Source organism: Enhydra lutris, unplaced genomic scaffold (genome assembly GCF_002288905.1).
Source record: "Enhydra lutris kenyoni isolate GAN:26980312 unplaced genomic scaffold, ASM228890v2 scaffoldscaffold13, whole genome shotgun sequence".
Classification (NCBI taxonomy): Eukaryota; Metazoa; Chordata; class Mammalia; order Carnivora; family Mustelidae; genus Enhydra; species Enhydra lutris.
In genome coordinates, this window is record NW_019154097.1 from 32738219 (window position 1) to 32757259 (window position 19041).

Here is a 19041-nt window from a genome sequence, read left to right on the forward strand (position 1 = left end):
CCCTGGCCCGAGGCCCACACAATCATAGGCAGTCCAGGAGGACTAGCTCAAGCAGGGGCTCCTTTGCTTCCCATCCCACCTCCAAGCTCCCTGCCAGGCCCTGTCTCCCCTCCATCCTCCCCCTCCAGGGAAAGACCAACCTCCTCAGGACAGTGAATGATCTGGACCCTGCACACCTGCCTATCCACCCGCCCTTGCCACTTCCTGCCCTCACCCTCTGACTTCCACCTGGATTAACCTGTTTTCAGTTCCCCAAAGGACTAGAACGGTGCCTCATCTCTGAACCTTTGTACATGCTGTTCCCTCTGCCTAAAACATCTGCTTGTCATAATCTCCCCTCCAGCACTTCCTCCCGGAAGCCTTCCCTGATCACCTGAGGGGAAGTTCAGTAATATGGTCGCATGGGGACCGCCAGAGTTTCCATTTGTTCAGGTCTTCGTGTGTTCATGTATTCACCAAATGGTTACAGAAACGCTTGTCTGTGCCAGGAACCAGACTGCACAGCGGGGATACCAGAGTGAACGAAACTTCCCTGCCCTGCCCAGCTCACATCCCAGTCCGATGGGGGGAGGAGAGGGAACTGGGAGCGGGCAGATGGTGCCAGTCCATGTGTGAACAGTGCTGGGCTGGGCATGGACCACAGGCAGGTGGGAGCCCAGTGTTCCTCCAGCTAGAATCACAGAAACACCCATCTAAAAAGGGAAAATCCCTCAGAGCTCCAAAGGTGACATAGATGATTTCAATTCCTCTGTTTCCTAAATATGTATGAACTTGAACTTGATAACCATAGCGGCCCCCATTTATTGAGACCCTGCTTTGTGCACCTGACCTGTATTAACTCACTGAGGTCCCCTTTGAGGAGTATTATTGTCCCCATTTTACAGAAGAGGAAACTGAGGCTCAGAGAGATGAATTGCTTGCCCCCAGTCATCCAGCTGGGAAGTGGCAGAGCCGGGATTTAGACACACACAGTCAGGCTCCCGAAGCCCATATGCTTGGCCACTATACCACACAGCTACAAATTAAGCACAAACCATTCTACAAGAACAACACTGAAACAGCTGCCCAAACTGTGTGTGACACGGTTGTTGACAGGCGATGATGTTTTGTGGGAATGAGGTTGCCCCCTGAGCAGGGCTGAGTTCAGCCCGTGTGTTCCCCAGTGGGCCTTGGCCTGCCTACTACTATTCTCTTTCCAAACCACCGAGAAATCATCAGCTTTTGTCCTCCACTCAGCATAACAGCACCTTTTTTTGGTTTTACTTGAACTTTTGGAACACAAACTACTTTCACATTGTCCCAGAATTTTTTAAATATTAGAGAGATATTAGATAAATAGATGATAGAAATCTAGATACACTTCCTACTCTTCTTCTCTAGAAGTCAGTGTTAGTGTCAGCTTCTTGTATGTCTTTCCAGAGAGTGCATATTCTGTTTTCTCTCATGAAGAAGAGGAAAGGCTCACACCACATTCGAGGCTCTGCTCCCTGCTAGTTCCACTTAACAGGGGATCTCGGAGATCACTTCATACAGACGGGGAAAGGGCTTCATCATTCCTGTTCACGTTGTATGAGCGCGTGTTGTATCCCAGCCTGTCCTCCGCCCGTGCACGTGAGAGCTGCTCTTGACCTTCACAGTTGCCCCTGCTGCCATTAGTCACGGCCGGAAGCAGCCTCGAAGATGGCGCCCAGTGATGTCCGTCTCCTGGACTCAGGCTTCGCTGTCATCCCCTTCCCCGAGAATGGGCAGGGTCCAGGGTCAGCTTTTGACAAAGAGACCTAGTGAAAGTCCCAGGACGGCTAAGACAGCCTAGAAGCAGTGACAGTCTAGCAGCAACAGGCCCCTAAGACCCAGCACCCCATGGGGCCCCCAAGTGGCTCAGTTGGTTAAGCGTCTGCCTTCGGCTCAGATCATGATCCCAGTGGGATCGAGCCCTGCGCTGGGCTTCCTGCTCAGTGGGGAGCCTGTTTCTCCCTCTCTGTTGCTGCTCCCCTGCTTGTGTTCTCTCTCTCTCTCTCTCTCTCTCTGTCAAATAAATAAATAATATCTTTAAAAAAAAAAACCCCAAAACAAAAACCCAGTGCCCAGGTCTTGGTTCCTAAATACTATTCCCCAATACAAGACATCGGGGCTCCTTCAAGAAATGGCTGATTTCCAAAGTTAAGACAGGGAAGATATGAGCCTGGGGCACGTTGTGGTGCCAAGAAAGCAAGGAAATGCTCGAAAACCCCAAAGAATAGGGGCAAGTTAAAGGGACACAGGAGCCACCCTGAAAGATTTCCCAACAGCCAAAGCTGGAATGATTTGAGTAACAAAATACACAACGTAGCACTGTATTATAACTCAAAGTATAAAATGAACACGCATGAGTCCACACTGACATAAGGAAATGATTGAACAAACACGTACATGGGAGAGAAGAGACAGATTGTCCCTATAGAAGAATTCCAAATAATTTATGATATTCCTCCCAGGACATAGACTTTCACCCTTCCAGGATGGGTGGGCTCACTGACTCGTTTCCAAAGAATAAAGTGAGGGAAAGGAAAACATTATCCCCTTACAGTGGAGAAACCTACCCCACACTACCTTAATCAAGAGGTGAAAGTAAAAAAATAAAAAAGAAGAAGAAGAAGATTCATCTTACAGGTGATGTCACATAGGTACCATGTGCCCCCAATATAATGGAAGGAGGAGGGCACTTGGTCCCATTCTGTGGTATCCTACCCCTACCTCCGTAACCTTAACACAATCTGAGAAAGACAGAGACAAACCCAAACTGAGGGACATTCAACAAGATCCTTGGTCTTTGTTCCGCAAAACTCGAAGTCATGAAGAGCAAGCGAAGACTGGGAAACTGTCAGAGACCGGAAAAAAATCAACGGGACATGACAGAATGCTGTGCGGTATCCTCAGTCAGACCCTGGTACAGAGAAAAGATATTAGTACAGAGTTGAGGGAAATACAAACGTTGGACTCCAGTCCCTCATGACGTAGCCGACTGGTTTCTCTTGACAAAATGTTCCGTGGTAAATGAAGATGGTAACGTTCAGGAAAACTGGGCAGGGTGGGGAAGTACAGAAATCCTCTGTCTTTTCTTTGAAGTTTTTCTGTGAATCATAACATTATTCCAAAAAATTTTTAAAGCTTATTAAGAAACAAGTGATGAGATGTCACTTCTGACATTAGGTACCAGAAGATGCCATCTTGCATCTTGCGTGTGTCCCCTGGATTTCTTACTTGCTGGCTCTGCTGAAGATCCTGCCATGTTGTGAGCTGCCCCGTGGCAAGGCCCACGAGGCGAGGAGACTGAGGAAGGCCTCTGGCCAACAGCCATGGAGGAACCGAATGATGCTGCTGACAATCAGGTGAGTGAACTTGGAGGCAAATCCTTCCCCATTTGAGCCTTGAGATGGGTCCCCAGCCCCGGCTGACATGTTGATTGCAGTTCCATGAGAGACCTTAAGCTTAAGGTTCCTGACCCCCAGACACTGTGGGATGGTAAATATTTGTTGTTTGGCGGTGCTGAGTTTGGGCAGTTAGTACGTTAGATGTCAATAAATAACTAATATAGTTACCCTCTCTGTTATTTTCTTACTGGCCTAGGGTCCTTGACATAGCCCTACTTGGCTCGGCCACAAGCAGAAATGGTGACATAGCCCAGGCTCTACGTGGTCCAGTACAGAGGCTGACACTTTTAGTGGAATATTGAGATAGTTCAAAACTTGCAAATGCTCAGGACTGCAGTTTGGAAAATATCACTCCCTTGCTTCAATCCTCCAAGAGCGTCTCACTGTTCTTCAAATAGAATCCAAAATCCTTACTGTGGCTTGCAAGGCCCTCAGGGTGTCCCCCACTCACACTCTGAGCTCACTTTTCATGTTTCCCCTTACCCTTGCTTTTCTATACCCCCTGATCATACCAGCCTCCCTGTCCTGGCCTTGTGCCTGCCTCAGGGCATTTGCACATGCCTTGTCCTCTGCCTGGTATGTCTCTCCCGCATCTTCCCATTGCTGCTGGCTCCTAATCATTCAGGTCTCAGTTCAAATGTCACCAACTGCTAGACACTGACCGTGATTACCCACATGGAGTAAGGATTAGAAATACTGGCTTTGGGGGTGCCTGGCTCACTCAATAAACACTAATCTCGGGACTCCTGATCTTGGGTTCATGAGTTCGAGCCCCACATTGGGCATAGAACTTACTCAAAACAAAAAGAAAAAAGAAACACTGGCTTTGGAGTCAGGCAGACCTGCCTACACTCTCTTTCCAGCCTTACACCTTAGGAGCTATGCAACCTTGGGTAAATGATGTCACTTCTCTGAGCCTCAGTTTCCCCATCTAGGGGCTCCTCGAAGAGTAGCTTGGAGGGTCCCACACCCCCCTTCAGGGCACGCCTTCAGCACAATGTTTGATGTAGGGCGCAGCCCAGGAAACACCAGTCATTCTACCTCTTGACCTTGCACTGCTGGCTTGCAAATTCACACAGATGCACACGGCAGTTTGCAAACAGCTCCTGGGGCTCCGTGACCCTGGGTTCATCCTCAGACAGCTCCACCCTAGGTGATGGGGCCCTGCCCTTGGGAGGGGGCGGCAGGAGGGGCAGCGGGTCGAAGACTGTGTTCCTGACTGGCAGACCACACTGGACAGGCTGAGCCACCCTCAGCAGAGTTAACATTTCCAGAATGTGCTGCATCAGCTCTTCCTTCCTCTGGGTGGCCAGCAGCATCTGGAGGAGCCTGACCGCCTGGCCTTGACATTCCTGTGGCTAAGGCTCTCAGCTAGAGGGCATCTGGCTGGCTCTGTCAGTAGTGTGTGACTCTTGACCTCAGGGTTATGAGTTCAAGCCCCCACACTGGGTGTAGAGATGCCTTAAAATCAAATCCTGGGGGGAAAGAAGGCTCTCAGGTAGGAGAACACAATGAAATGGACGGCCAGCCAGGGGTGGGGAGTGGCAGGTGGGCAGGGGTAGATAGACGGTCCTGAGGTCCTCAAGCAGGAGCCATGACCAGAGAGGGTGACAGAATTTTGGGCAAACGGAATGTGAGCAAATGTGACTGAGCATCATTTCAGACCTGTCCCGCCAAAATGTCACTTCATCCTCTACCCTCTCGCTTCAGTGTCTGCCGGCTGGAGGTCTACCTGCGCCCTGGGCCTAGATCAGCTGAGGAAGCCCCATGTTAAGACAAGACAAGAGCAAAGTTCCCATCGGCCAGATCCCCGGAGGACAGTCCTTCCCACCCTTCCCTTCAGCTGCTGACTGAACGTCACAAGATGAAGAAATTAACTCCTAATCTGTTAAACACTGAGATTTCAAGGACTATTGGTTATTTAAGCCAATTTATTAGGCTTTTCAGGGCGCCTGGGTGGCTCAGTGGATTGAGCCTCTGCCTTAGGATTGGGTCATGATCTCAGGGTCCTGGCATCGAGCCCCGCATCGGGCTCTCTGCTCAGCAGGGAGCCTGCTTCTCCCTCTTTCTCTGCCTGCCTCTCTGCCTGCTTGTGACCTCTCTCTCTCTCTCTCTGTCAAATGAATATATTATAAAAAAAATCTTTATTTTGCTTTTTCTATCAGGCCCATCTTAGGTAAATCTTTTTAAAGTTATTGTATTTTTCCACTGGTTTGCCAAAGTAAGACATGGTAAAAAGTTCAAACATCACAGAAATGAATGAAGGTCCCCTGTGCCCCCTCCTTGCTCTTCAAGGAGAGATAACTACAATTAATAGAGAGACATATTCTTCCAGATTTTTTTTTTGCCACACCATAATAGCATCTTTTTATACAAAAAGCAGCATTTGATAGATATCGCTCTGCAAGATTTCCTTTCACTGAGCAGCATACCTTGGCTATCTTTCCATGTTTGGATAGAGGGATTTATCTTATTCTTTTTAACATTGGTCCGGCATTCCAGAACACATGTATAAATGTATATAATGGGGCCCTGGATTCCTTCTTTATTGCTGTTTAACAAATTACCCTGAAAGTTAGTAGCTGCAAACAACAAACATTTATCACGTGAGAGATTCTGAGGGTCAGAATTCCGGGAATGGTTCAGCTGGGCCACTCTGGCTCTGGGTCTCTGGGGTCGCCAAAAGCCATTGGCTAAGGCCACTGTCTTCTGAAGGGACCAGAGAATTCTCATCCAGGCTCACTCCTGTGACCGTCACAGGCCTCAGTGTCTCGCTGCCTGTAGTGGGAGACGCCGGTTCCGTGGGCCTCTCCATAGGCTGTCTGAGTGTCCCCAGGATGTGACAGCTGCTTTTCCAGAGTGAGTAATGAGAGAGCACAAGATGGAAGCGGCAGTCTTTCATAACCCAGTCTCAGATGTGACATTCACAACGGCAGGCCACTCCGCCACTGGTCATTCAGACCAATGCTGGTACGTGTGCGAGGGGCTTCCCAAGACCATGAGTACCAGGCATAGAGGAGCACTGGGCTCTCTTGGGGGCAGCCACCGTCGGTGACTACAGGGGAACAAGGCAATTTCCCCTTTCCTTCATTGCAAATCCTGCTGCAGTGGACATCCTTGTTCACCTCCCCGTGCACACTTGTGGGAGGGAGGTCTTCTGGCAGATGAGCTCACCTGGGCAATCTATGGGCCTCGCTCACTGAGTTCTCACTGCACTGCAGTGAGATATATGCGGTTGTGGTGCCCACTTTGCAGATGAAAAAACTGAGGATCATAGGGACCCCTTGGCAGGGTCCCAGGAAGATGCTTGGCACCCTCAGGAACAGAGAAGTCTTGGTATGAATTTTCTAGATGAGCTTTTCTGATGGGAGAAGAGGGTCAGTGAAGCTGACCCTGAACCACAGTAACGTCAGTCTCCCCTGGAACCTGCTTTAGGTAAATGAAAGGTGGGTCAGGGCCACTGCTCCCATCATACAGACAAGAAAACCAAGGTGCAGAATCGCAGGGACTTGCCTCCAGTTGCACTGCTGGTCAGTGGCACACTCAGGGATCACATCCATGTCCCCTGACTCCCAGGCTCTCCTCCCAGACTCTCCCACGAGGCATAGTCCCAGGCAGGGAACACATCAGCTCATCCAATCTCCAAAGAACCCTATGAAGTCAGCTTTATTCTTCCTCTCATTTGACAGAAAAGGAAAGCGAGGCTCTGACACATGAGGTGTGGAAATGCTGCAAAAGTCACAGGCAAGCCATGGCCATGTGCAGGTTGGGGGCTGGGGAGGGAGGAAGGAAAGAGGAGGCAGGGTTGTACATGAAAGTTTAGCTCCTGATGCCGCACTATCGAAAATTCATCTCTTTGAGGCAGAACCGGAGACAGGATGTGGGTTTCCCTTTAAGGGGCTGGTGCCCCAGATAGGCATGAACTATCAGATGTAAACACTGGGGAAGAAGCGGTATTTCTATGGGGGGACAGCACGGGCTCTGGGGTCAGATAGGCTCCTGGCTGTGTGGCTGCAGATGCATGGCTTGATCTCTCTGGGCCTCTGTTAGGAGGGTGGGTGAGACACTCTGAAAATGGGGAGGCAAAGCCCATGGACCACATGGCTGGCTTTACCCCCCACACCTTCTTCCATCAAAATAAGTGCCGACAGCCCTCTGCTCCAGCCACCCCAAACAAAGACACCATTATGTAAAATAGTGAGCTCACTGGGCGAATATAGCTTCCAAACAGGCAGGGAGCCTGCTTCTCCCTCTCCAGCTCCCCCGTGCTTGTGTTCCCTCTCTCGCTATCTCTCTCTATCACAAATAAATAAAATCTTGAAAAAAGAATAAAGATTTTATCTGTTTGTTTGAGAGAGAGAGAGAGAGAGAGAGAGCGAGCATGGAGTGGGGAGGGTCAGAGGGAGAAGCAGACTCCCTGCTAAGAAGGAAGCCCGACGTGGTACTTCCTCCCAGGACTCTAGGATCATGACCTGAGCTGAAGGCAGTCACCCAACCGACTGAGCCAGCCAGGCACCCTGATGGAGCTCTTTCAAACTAATCAAAACAGAGGTGACCCACCCAGGAATCAGACAGCCCCTAGTTTTTGACTTGTGTCTATCACTCGCTGGGTGACATTAAGGAAGTCACTTAACCTCTCTGAGCCCCTATTTCCTCTTCTCAAAAATTTGAGTTATAAGACAGGGTTGTTTAGAATACTAAAAAATGTGGACAGGAAGCATAGTGCTTGACCCACAAGAGGAGCTCAATAAACAAGAGCTGTTCCAACTGGCTCATATTTTCTTTTAAATAATTATTTTATGAAAAGAATGCCAGGCTGGCTTAGTCAGTAGAGCATGAGATTCTTGATCCTGGGGTCAGGAGTTTGAGCCCTACTCTGGGTATAGAAATTACCTAAAAATACAGACATAAATACATAAATAAATGAAAGGAAAAAGAACACCATACTTCAGGGAACCCAAGACATCACCCTTTGCGACGTGCACCATTTCTTATGCACCATCAAGAGAAATCACTGCCAGTTAAAGCTGCCAGGAGCACACTGACTGTAAGAAGATGTACCTTGATTTTAAATATGTTAAAATGTGAATAAATGGGCATCAGCCTTGATGAGATACAGCATCGAGAAAGCAAAATCAGCATGAGCCGAAGGGGGATAAGACACAGTGGTTTCCTGTCTGCCCCTCCCTCTCTCCCCAAAAACAACCACTACTGACTCTCTCAGATGGTTTTTTTCCAGCACTTACACATCTCCTATTTCTACGTCACAAGCACAAGCACAAGACCTATTTCATACGTCCTATTTCTACGTCTCAAGGCTATCTTTTGATACGTTAATTTTAACCATTATCTACCACCTACCCTGTCTCCCTGTCTACCCTATGCTACCTACTGACCACCTGTTGGGATGCAGGACTTAGTCCCTCCTGCATCACCCCTCCCCTCATTTCCTCTCCTCTACCGTTCATTGTGGAAGTAACGCTGCAGTTCCAGGTTAAATCACACCATGCTTCGGATTTGTACACTTCTCTTTTTTTAAGTTTACTTATTTATTTAATTCATCTCTATACCCAACATGGGGCTCGAACTCACAACCCCGAGATCAAAAGTCACGCACTCTTCCAACTGAGCCAGCCAGACGCCCCAGATTTGTACACTTTTTTTTACACAACTCACTGAATAGATTTAGTTTTTCCCTGTTGTGAACAATGCTGCTATGAACATTCCTGAACAAGTCTTTGGGCAGACATATGTTTCACTCCTTTTGGGTAAATACCTAAGAGTGGATTTTCTGGGTGTGTAGGAAGTGTAGGTTTAATTTTATAAGAACCGCAAGTTTGTTTTCTAAAGTGGTGTTCCAGGGAACCTGGGTGGCTCAGTTGGTTAAGCATCTACATTCCGCTCAGATCATGATCCCGGGGTCTTGGGATCCCTGTGTTGGGCTCCATGTTCAGCATGGACTCTGCTTCTCCCTCTGCCCCTCCCCGCCCCCACCCCCCAGCTTGGGCTCTCTCTCCTTCTCTTTCTCACAAATAAAAAAAATCTTCTAAAAATTTTTTTAGGGGCTCAGTCATTAAGCTCATCAGGAAGCCTGCTTCTCCCTCTCCCACTCTCCCTGCTTGTGTTCTCTCTCTCACTCTCTCTCTCTCTGTGTCAAATAAATAAATAAATAAATCTTTTTAAAAATTTAATAAATAAAATAAAGTGGTATTCCATTTTACATTTCTATCAGCAGGAGATGAGAGTCCCAGTTATTCCACACCCTCACCAACACTTGGAATTTTCGGTCTTTTTAAGTGTGGACCATCAAGTGGGCATTAGAGGTCTATCTCATTGTGGATTTAATTTGTTCTTCCCTTATGACGAATGACGTTGAGTGTCTTCTTACGTGCTTATTGGCCATTCGTATATCTTCTTTTGTGAGGTAGCTGTTCAAATATTTTGCCCATTTTTAAGTTGAGCTATTCGTCTTATTATCGAGTTGTAAACGTTGTTTGTATATTCTGGGTGCAAGTTCTTTGTCAGGGATAGGTATTGGAAATATTTTTCTCCCGGTGTATATCTTGCCTGTTCACTCTCTTGATGGTGACTTTTGAAGAGCAAGTTTTCCATTTGGATAGAGTCTAATTTATTAAGCTCTCCTTTTTATACTTTGTGCTTTCTGTGACCTTCTGAGAAATTACCAAAAAAAAAATCTCTTACTGTGGTTTTAGTAGGGAGACAAATTAGGCATGTATAATGGATCCATCATCTTGCCAAAGAACTTCTCCTCGCTCCTTTCTTTGGTGGGAAACTCACTCCCACCTTGCTTTGTATTCCCATCTATCACAGGACATCAGACGGACAAGGCAGAAGCAGCAAGCAGATCGAGCTTTCACTCCTGACTCCAACCACCCACAATTCTGCAGTCTTGGGAAAGTCACTGAATCTTTTGTCCCAATCCAGGGAGAAGGGAAACATCGTGACCTCGGGGAAAAGGGGCAAGATCAGACAAGGTGAGAGCTATCCCAGGGTTTTGGCAGGTAAGCCAGTGGCAGCCTTTCAGCAGACCTTTACTGTCTGGGCTCAGGTGTGGCAGGCTCTCAACATCCTCACTGCAGGGGAGGGAAACCGAGGCCATGAAGGGAAGCGGAAACAAAATCACATAACTTGTCCAGGCAGGGCAGGGTCCCCAATTTCTGTTGGTTCCTAAGCTCTCTCCACACCCAGAGCTTCGTCTGGGCTAGATGGGCTGGTAGAACTGGCTATGTTCTCTCCCCGGGGTAGCAAGAGAGCCTACTCCTTGCCAGAACAGGACACTCCTGAGGCCACCCTCCAGCCTAGAACTCGCAGGGCTGCACCGGACTGTGGTTCTCTAGCGCCACCTATAGGGCACATGGATATAACCACTCGCCGCCAGGCTTTTCAGAGCGCAGATTCCTCCAACTTCGGGCTGGGAGGGCGCCTGGGAGCAGAGCGCCCCCAGTGGCCGCCCAGAGCCCTGCGCCCTCCTCTGGTCTCTCGGGGAATTGCCCCACAATCCCATCAAGGTAGGAGGCGGCAGTATTGAAACGAATCTGAGACGGCTTCAGTAGAAAGATTCAGCATTGGTTTCTGTGCCACTATAAAAGAAAAAAGCACTAGCAAGTAAAATATGACACAGCATTTATCACTTAGAAATTTCATTTTCTATTTATTGATGGCGCTCTTTTAAACTTAGTTTTTTTTAAAAAATCATGTATCTAATATTGTGCATACACACGATCCAAATAATTTACTGAAGATATTCCTGAGACTTTTTGCACAGGCAGAGTCTGACTTTTCTGCATTACCTTTTCCTTCAGAGTCATTGAGGTCTGTGTTGTTCCAGACATTATTGTCCTTGGTCGTTAAGAGCATGGGCAACACTGGTTTTCCTCAGGGTATGCTACTCCTGTCTCAGGATGTCCTCACAAGCACCAAGCTTTGACGCATAGGCACAGGTATTCATGAATATGTCAAAGTTGCTACCTTGTCCCTTGCAGTTGTAAAATATATTCGGGCTTCAGAGATGTTTAAATGTGTGGGGAAACACATCTTAGAATGGATGAAGTCTGGTGTCCGCATTACATGTTCAACAAAACTACAGGGGTCCCTGCCCTATGCCAGTCCTGTGCAAGGGGCCCAAACAAGACTGTCTCGTTTCTGCTCTCAGGGAGCTCATGAGGTCACTGGGAGACAGAAATCAGACAAATAATCATGCAGACATAATTGTTTAATGACCACAGTTGTGTTATGAAAGGGATAAGCAGGAGTGACTGTGTCTGGGGTCAGAGAGAGCTTCCCTGAGGAAGTGGCATCTGAGCTCTGATAAAAGAATAGGACCTAGCTGGGAAGAGAGGCCAAAGACATGCAAGGCAGAGGCAGCAGTGTGTGTAAAGGCCCTGGGGTCAGGAGGGGGAGTTTAGGGGGCTCCAGTATGGCTGCAGTGTGACAAACGATGGGGAGAGTCATGGGAACCGGAACTGAGAGGTGGGAAGGGGCAGATCATGAGGGCCTTTTCCCGAAACACAATAGGAAGCTATTGTAGGGCTTTAAGTTGAGATAGAAACTGAGGTTCAAAGAAGCTAGTCACAGAAAGTGTTAGAAACAGAAACGAACTCAGGTCTGGCTGGTTCTGGCACCCATGATTTCACTCCTGCTGGAGGGGCCAAGAGGGACTATCTGCTCTACCTCCTCACTGTCCAGCTGAGGAGACTGGGGCCTAGGAAGGGAAATAGGCTGGCTCTACCTGAGTGGCACAGTAGGACAGGGACTAATCTAGAACCCAGATCTCCAGTCCCCAGCTTCCTTCTCACACCCAGCTCTTCCTGTCCTGACCCAGGTTTAGCCAAGACCCCACCTTCTCCCATCCCCAGGAAACTGTTGGTGGTTGGAGAGCAAAGGTCTGCCTCTTCTTTGGCCCCAAGTGGCTATGTCAACCAAGTGTTCCTGTTTCCCAGTTTGTGCTGGCGGTGGTTGGTTAGAACCTGAATCCTGGAGCTTCCAAGGCCACCCCAGCTCTCAGTAGACCCAGACTCCTGATGCAATCGAGTGAAACCTACATTGCACTTTCCTCTGGCCACTCTGCCAGGGATGGGTCAAACTCCAGTCCTGCTGACCTCCCACCCAGGCTTGACAGCAAAAGGGCTCTGAGCACATTGGGGCACAGTTCCAAGATATGGGGCCGACCAGCCAGGCATGTCTGCAGCCCCACCTGTCAGCACAAACCCCGGACGGAAGATCCTGGGACAACTTAGTGCTTTTGATTTTTTATTTTTTCCAGGAAAAATTTCTGGAACTGAACTTGCCAACGTTCAAAGAAACCTGTATTTAGAGATGTGATGAATGATCAACAAATAGTCCACCTAGGATTTTGCACCAGTTTCCACTCTTTATAACAGAATACGAAGAGTGTTGTCCATTATCCATCACCTGAGAGCTCTCTTTTTGATTTTTGCAAGTCGGACAGCTGAGTCCCTCTCGTTACTGTTTGAATTTTGTTACTGTTTGAATTTGCACTGTTTGTCATCAAAGAGAGGTTCTCAGACTCCATGTTCTCAAAGTAACCTATGGCATGTGTTATGAGAAGATGAAAAGGCATGCACCGAGTGAGAGAAAATATTTGCAAAAACTGAGGTAGCAAAGGACTTGTATCTGGATATACAAAGAACTCTAGGGGTGCCTGGGTGGTTCAATTAGTTAAGCCTTCAGCTCAGGTCATGATCCCAGGGTCCTGGGACGGAGCCCCGCATCAGGCTCCCTGCTCATGGGGAGCCTGCTTCCCCCTCCCTCTCTGCCTGCTGCTCTGCCTACTTGTGACCTCTCTCTCTGTGTCAAATAAATAAAATCTTAAAAAAATAAGAAATAAAATCTTTTAAAAAAAGAATTCCAAACACTTATTAATAAGAAGACTATTTAAATAGAATAGATACCCCATCAAAGAAGATCTACAGATGGCAAGTAACCACACCATTGGTCTTCCTTCATGCAAATGAAACCCGCAACGACATTCCACTTCACACAAACTGGAATGGTTAAAGTGAAAATGCCACCAAATGTTGGCAAGAATATGGAGCACTGGAAACTGTCCGACACTGTTTGTGGGAATGTAAAATGAGGCATTCGTTTTGAAAACAGCTTGGCAGCTTCTTAAACCATGAAACACACACCAACCATATGACCCAGCCGTTCCGCTCCTAGGTATTTATCCAAGGGAACGAAAGCATTTGTATCTACAAAGACTTGTACACAAGGGTCCACGGCAGCTTTCTTTGTGATACTCGAATATTGGAAACAACTAAATGTCCATTAGTATGTGATTAGATAGATCAGTAACTGTATAGCCTAGTCAGCAGTAAAAGAGAGAGCTCTGGATAAACACATCGATATGGATACATGCCCAAATAATTAGACTGAGTGAAAAAAAGCCAGATAAAGGAAGAGTGAATGCTGCGTGATTTCATTTAGGTAAAATTCTGGAAAATGCACACCATTATAGTGGCAGAAAACTGACCAAGGGTTGCCTGGGGAAGTGGTAGGAGGGAGCAGGGAAGAAAGGATGATTATAAAGAGGAACCAAGAGACTTAGTGTTGATGGGGATTTTCATGGCAATTCTCATCGCCTTAATTATGGTGATGGTTTCACAGATACACATACATACTCATCAAATTGTTAGGGGCGCCTGGCTGGCTCTGTGGGAAGAGAATTGTGACTCTTGGTCTCGGGGTCCTGAATTCGAGCCCCAGATTCAGTGTAGAGATTACTAAAAAAATAAAAATAAAATTAATTAATTAAAGATAAACTTTAAAAATTGTTAAATATATGGAATTCATTGACTATCAGTTATACCTCAAAAAATCTGTTAAAAAAAATACAGATAATTGGGCCTTATCAGACCTACCTAGTGATCACAGATTGTACATAGGGGGTCCAGGAATCTGCATTTTAGACAGATTCCAGATCATTTTTTCCCCAGGTCTTTTCAATGCACACCAAAGTGTGAAAGGCACTGACTGCTATAGCAAAAGCCTTCTACCACCTATACCTCACGTTACCAAGACGTCTCCTATAGGAAAGAGTCGTTGAAGCAGGGCTTCTTTGGTGAGAACCTGCTGCATCTGGAGAGAGGGTATCCTGAATCACAAAATATTGGTCATTTTACAGATAATGAAACTGAGACCTTGAGAAGTAAGCAAATTCTCAGGTAAGGGTCTCTTGGCTCCAAGTAACAGACTTCACCCGAGTTAGTTACCCATAAAGTCGAAGGGGCTATAAAAACACAGGGGCACCGCAGGCAATGGGCAAGGGGGACTCACCGAGCCGAGATCAGGATGAGGAACAGTACGAAACGTTGGTAACTTAGGTCAGACTCTCCACCTTGTCTCTTCTTGCTCCTTCCCTCCTTCCTCTCCCTCTGCTGAGCACCCTTTTCTAGATCCTGGAGTGGGAGGTGGAGCGAGGCTCAAACAGCCACGAAGACTGATTGGGTCCCTAAGTCGCAATTCCAAATTTAGGGGAATGCAAGCTGATTGGCTCAGTTTGGACCACAGTGGGATCGCATGGTTCAGTCGGGGCGGGAGGAGAGCAGAAACGAAGAGCAGGGGTAGGCCGGTGTTCTCAAACTGGAGACTTAATCAGAACCACCTGGGAGCTTGTTAAGACACCTCACCCGCCCCACTCCTGGCTGACACCCCAAGATCTGTTTCAGTTGGTCAGGATGGGGGCTCAGAAATGTGCATTAACAGCGAATGAATGAATGAAGGTCCTCGGGTCAGAACTTGAGAAACAGCTAGTCTAGGCGGAAGCTCTGAAGGTATTTTGACCTAGAATCTGAATCACAGACCCTTAGGGTGGGACCCCCAAAGGGCTCTTAGCTGCTCTTGACAAACGACAGAAGCAAAACTGGAGATTTGCTTATACTGTGCCTGGAGCCTGGAAGGTAGATGCGGTTTCAGGAACCGCTGGATCAAAGTACTGAAGCCCCAGCTGAAATCCTTCTCCATCGGCTGCTTACCCTTTCTGGGATTGGTTTCATTCATAGGTAGGCTGTCGACATGGGGTAACCTCCCCAGGGCAGACTCTCATAGGCCCAGTTGGGTCACGTGCACACCCTTACCCAATCACTGTGGCAGAGGGACGCATTGCTCTCTGGGACCGGACCTGGACCGCAAGCTTTACGGCTGGAGCCAGAACTGGGCTCATATTGCCCGAACTCAGAGTGGAAAAGGATTGGTTCATCAGAACCAGACTGGAGTGCCCCAGCCAGGAGAAGCCCTGGATGCTGAGCAGGCACTAAAACCAGCCAGAAGAGATCGTGGATGTCTCTTGGCCCAACTTCCCATCCGGACAGGACCCTCTTGGAGGCCTGCCTGGAAACTGTTTCTGCCAGCCTCACCCTCGGCGGCCGTTCCCTGCAATGGCCAGTACCCATTTGTGCTTGGTTCCTTTTCTTTTTCTTTTTTCTTTTTTTTTTTTTTTTTAAGATTTTATTTCTTTATTTGACAGGGAGTGAAAGAGCACAAGTCGGGGGAGCAGCTGGCAGAGGGAGAAGCAGGCTCCCTGCTGAGCAAGGAGCCGATGTGGGGCTCCATCCCAGGACCCAGGGATCATGACCTGAGCCAAAGGCAGATGCTTAACCAAATGAGCCCCCAAGCACCCCTGAGCTTGGTTCTTGACAGGTGGGTGGTGTCTGCATATCATCACCACAAATCAAGACTGACTCAGATTCCAGCAAAGCAAAGAGCCCAACCCATATCCTCCAGTGAGTCAGGCCCAGCCTGGGCAAAGGAGGGGTGTCCAGGAGGGGTGTTCACACCAGGGACCATTCCCCTAGGACTGGCAACCCCATCGTGTGGATGGGGAGACTGAGGCACGGGAGAAACAGGGACCTGGGACCTAGGCCTCCTGCTTACCAACCTCTGCCTCGAGCTGCCTTCCTCTGGCTCCTCCCACGGGGTACAAGCTGGCCCCTAAAGGGTTAAGTGCAGAGCTCACAGGCTGATTTCCGTGGGCTGACTCTAGCCCACAGGTGTGTTTTGTTTGGCTTGTACAGGGTTTATAAATATTTAGTCGTCAATATGTTTAAACTGGGAGATTTCACATGAAAGCCCAGATTTCTGGCTGGTTTTGTAAAAAGGAAATCTCTGGCAGGATGCGCCTGCATTCCTGACTGTCAGGCTTGCCTGAAGCCGAGTTCAGCCTCCAGCCAGCCAACCTTCTGCAGGCGGGGGACAGCTTAGTGGCTGTAGGCAGGAGTTCAAGAGCTCAGGATTAGCAGAATCTTGGAGAACGTGTAGCAAGGGGTCCTCAGGTGGGCCCTTTCCTGCCTTCTCATTTCTTTATATCCTTTACCCCGCTGTAAGCCAGGCCCTGTGTGGAGCCCTGGGGCCTCCCTGTCACCAGGCACTGCCCTCCCTGATTCATCCACTTCATTCTCCTCACTGAATCGTCTCGTTACCTCCCACAGGCAGGGGCTATGCTGGAGAGGAAGCCTCACCACCAGGTGGGGTGATGCGACCCGCTCAAGGTCACAGCCCTCAGGTGAGGCAGGGCCTCTTGGGTGGAGCTCCTGATGTACCTGTCCCCAGTCCTGGGTCCAGGCCACAGCTCTGGAAGGCTGATTCACGCTCACATGCTCACGGAACGTTGACTCACAAAGAGAAGCCTGTGTGGACAGGGAGGTCTGGGGTGATCTCCCAGCTCTGCCACTGACAGATTATATGCCATCAGGTGAGTCTTGCTTCAGTGTCTTTATCCGTTCAATGAGGGAAATGCAAAACATATTACACTACAATAAAAAGGGTTATCAGGGGTGCCTGGGTGGTTCAGTGGGTTAAAGCCTCTGCCTTCGGCTCAGATCATGATCCCAGGGTCCTGGGATTGAGCCCCCCATCGGGCTCTCTGCTCGACGGGGAGCGTGCTTCCTCCTCTCTCTCTCTCTCTGCCTGCCTCTCTGCCTACTTGTGATCTCGGTCTGTCAAATAAAATAAATAAAATTTAAAAAAAAAAGGGGTTATCAAATACCCACTGGGGGTCTATGCCATGTGCTTGAAAAGTAACTACGAATAAGACTGGTGTTGTGGCTATAGGACAGTGGTTCTTAAGGGGTGGGGGGCATTCTGCAATGTCTGGGCACAGTTCCGATCATCACCACTGGCTGAGATGTGACCCTGGCATCTAGCATGCACAGCCCAGGAAGCCGCAAACATCCTCCAGCATGTAGGCCAGCCCCCTAACCCCACCATCCAGAGGAATGATCCCGTCCAAAAAAATAACCGTGGTGAGGTTGAGAAACTCTCCAAAGGCAGGACCCAGACATTTAAACATGCTGTTGGAATATGGTGTGATAGACAAGCGAGAAGGGAAGCTCACCGTGTGACCCCAGACGACTGCCTGGAGGAGGTGATGCCCACACTAAATCTGAAGGATGAGTAGAAGTTAAGGAAAGTGATGAGGAGGAAGATTGTTCTGAGTAAGAGGAACAGCAAATGTAAAGGTTCAGAGGGTAGAAAGAGCCTTACTGATTGATTGATTGATTGATTGATTTGAAGGAGTATAAGCAGGGAGAGCCTCAGGCAGCAGGAGTAGCAGGCTCCCTGCTGTGGGGCTCTATCCCAGGACCCCAAGATCATGACCTGAGCAGAAAGCAGAGGCTTAACTGACTGAGCCACCCAGGCATCCCCGATTTTTTTTTCTTTTTAAGATTCAGTTAGGAGAGGGGCGCCTGGGTGGCTCTGTGGGTTAAAGTCTCTGCTTTCGGCTCAGGTCATGATCCCAGGTTCCTGGGATTGAGCCCCGCATCAGGCTTTCTGCTCAGCAGGGAGCCTGCTTCACTTCTTCTCTGCCTGCCTCTCTGCCTCCTTGTGATCTCTGTCAAATAAATAAATAAAATCTTAAAAAAAAAGATTAGGAGAAAGAAAGTGCATGCGCACCCACGTGAGCAGGGGGAGGGGCAGAGGGAGAGGGAGACAAGTAGACTCCATACAGAGCGCACAGCCGGCCACCTCGGGGCTCCATCCCAGCACCCTGAGGTTATGACCTAAGCCAAAACCAAGAGCCAGACACTTAACCGACCAAGCCACCCAGATGCCTTGAGCCTGACGTTTTTAAGGAAGTCAACTTTTTTTTCCTTGCAGTTTATTGAGATATAATCAAATGATAAGGAAGTAAACTTTCACCGTGGCTGGAATGAAGTAGCATCAGGCCATGGAAGGTCCCCTGTAGGTCACATTCAGGAGCTTATACCAGCCCGAGAGTTGAGGGAAGTCACTGAAAAGATAGAACAGGGAGTGGTCTGGTTACATTTGCTTTCAAAGACCCTCCTTGGAAGGACCTAGAGGTAGCGAGGCCGCCTTGCGGGGGGAGGGGGCCTGCTGTGGGTAATGCAGGTGAGAGAAAGGTGGATGGATTTGAGGGATATCGGGATTCTTAACACCTGGAGGATACAGGGGTGAGGCTGTGGGAAGAAACAAGGATGTCACTGGGGCTCCAGCTTAGGCATCTGGGGCGTGGGGTGGGGGTCACTCTCAGAGCTGGGCTAGAGCCAGGAACACAGGGGACAAACTACAGAAACCACTTGGCTCCCAGTGAAGGCACCTGTTGGAAAGCAAGGAAGTCCACAAGAGTTAGGGG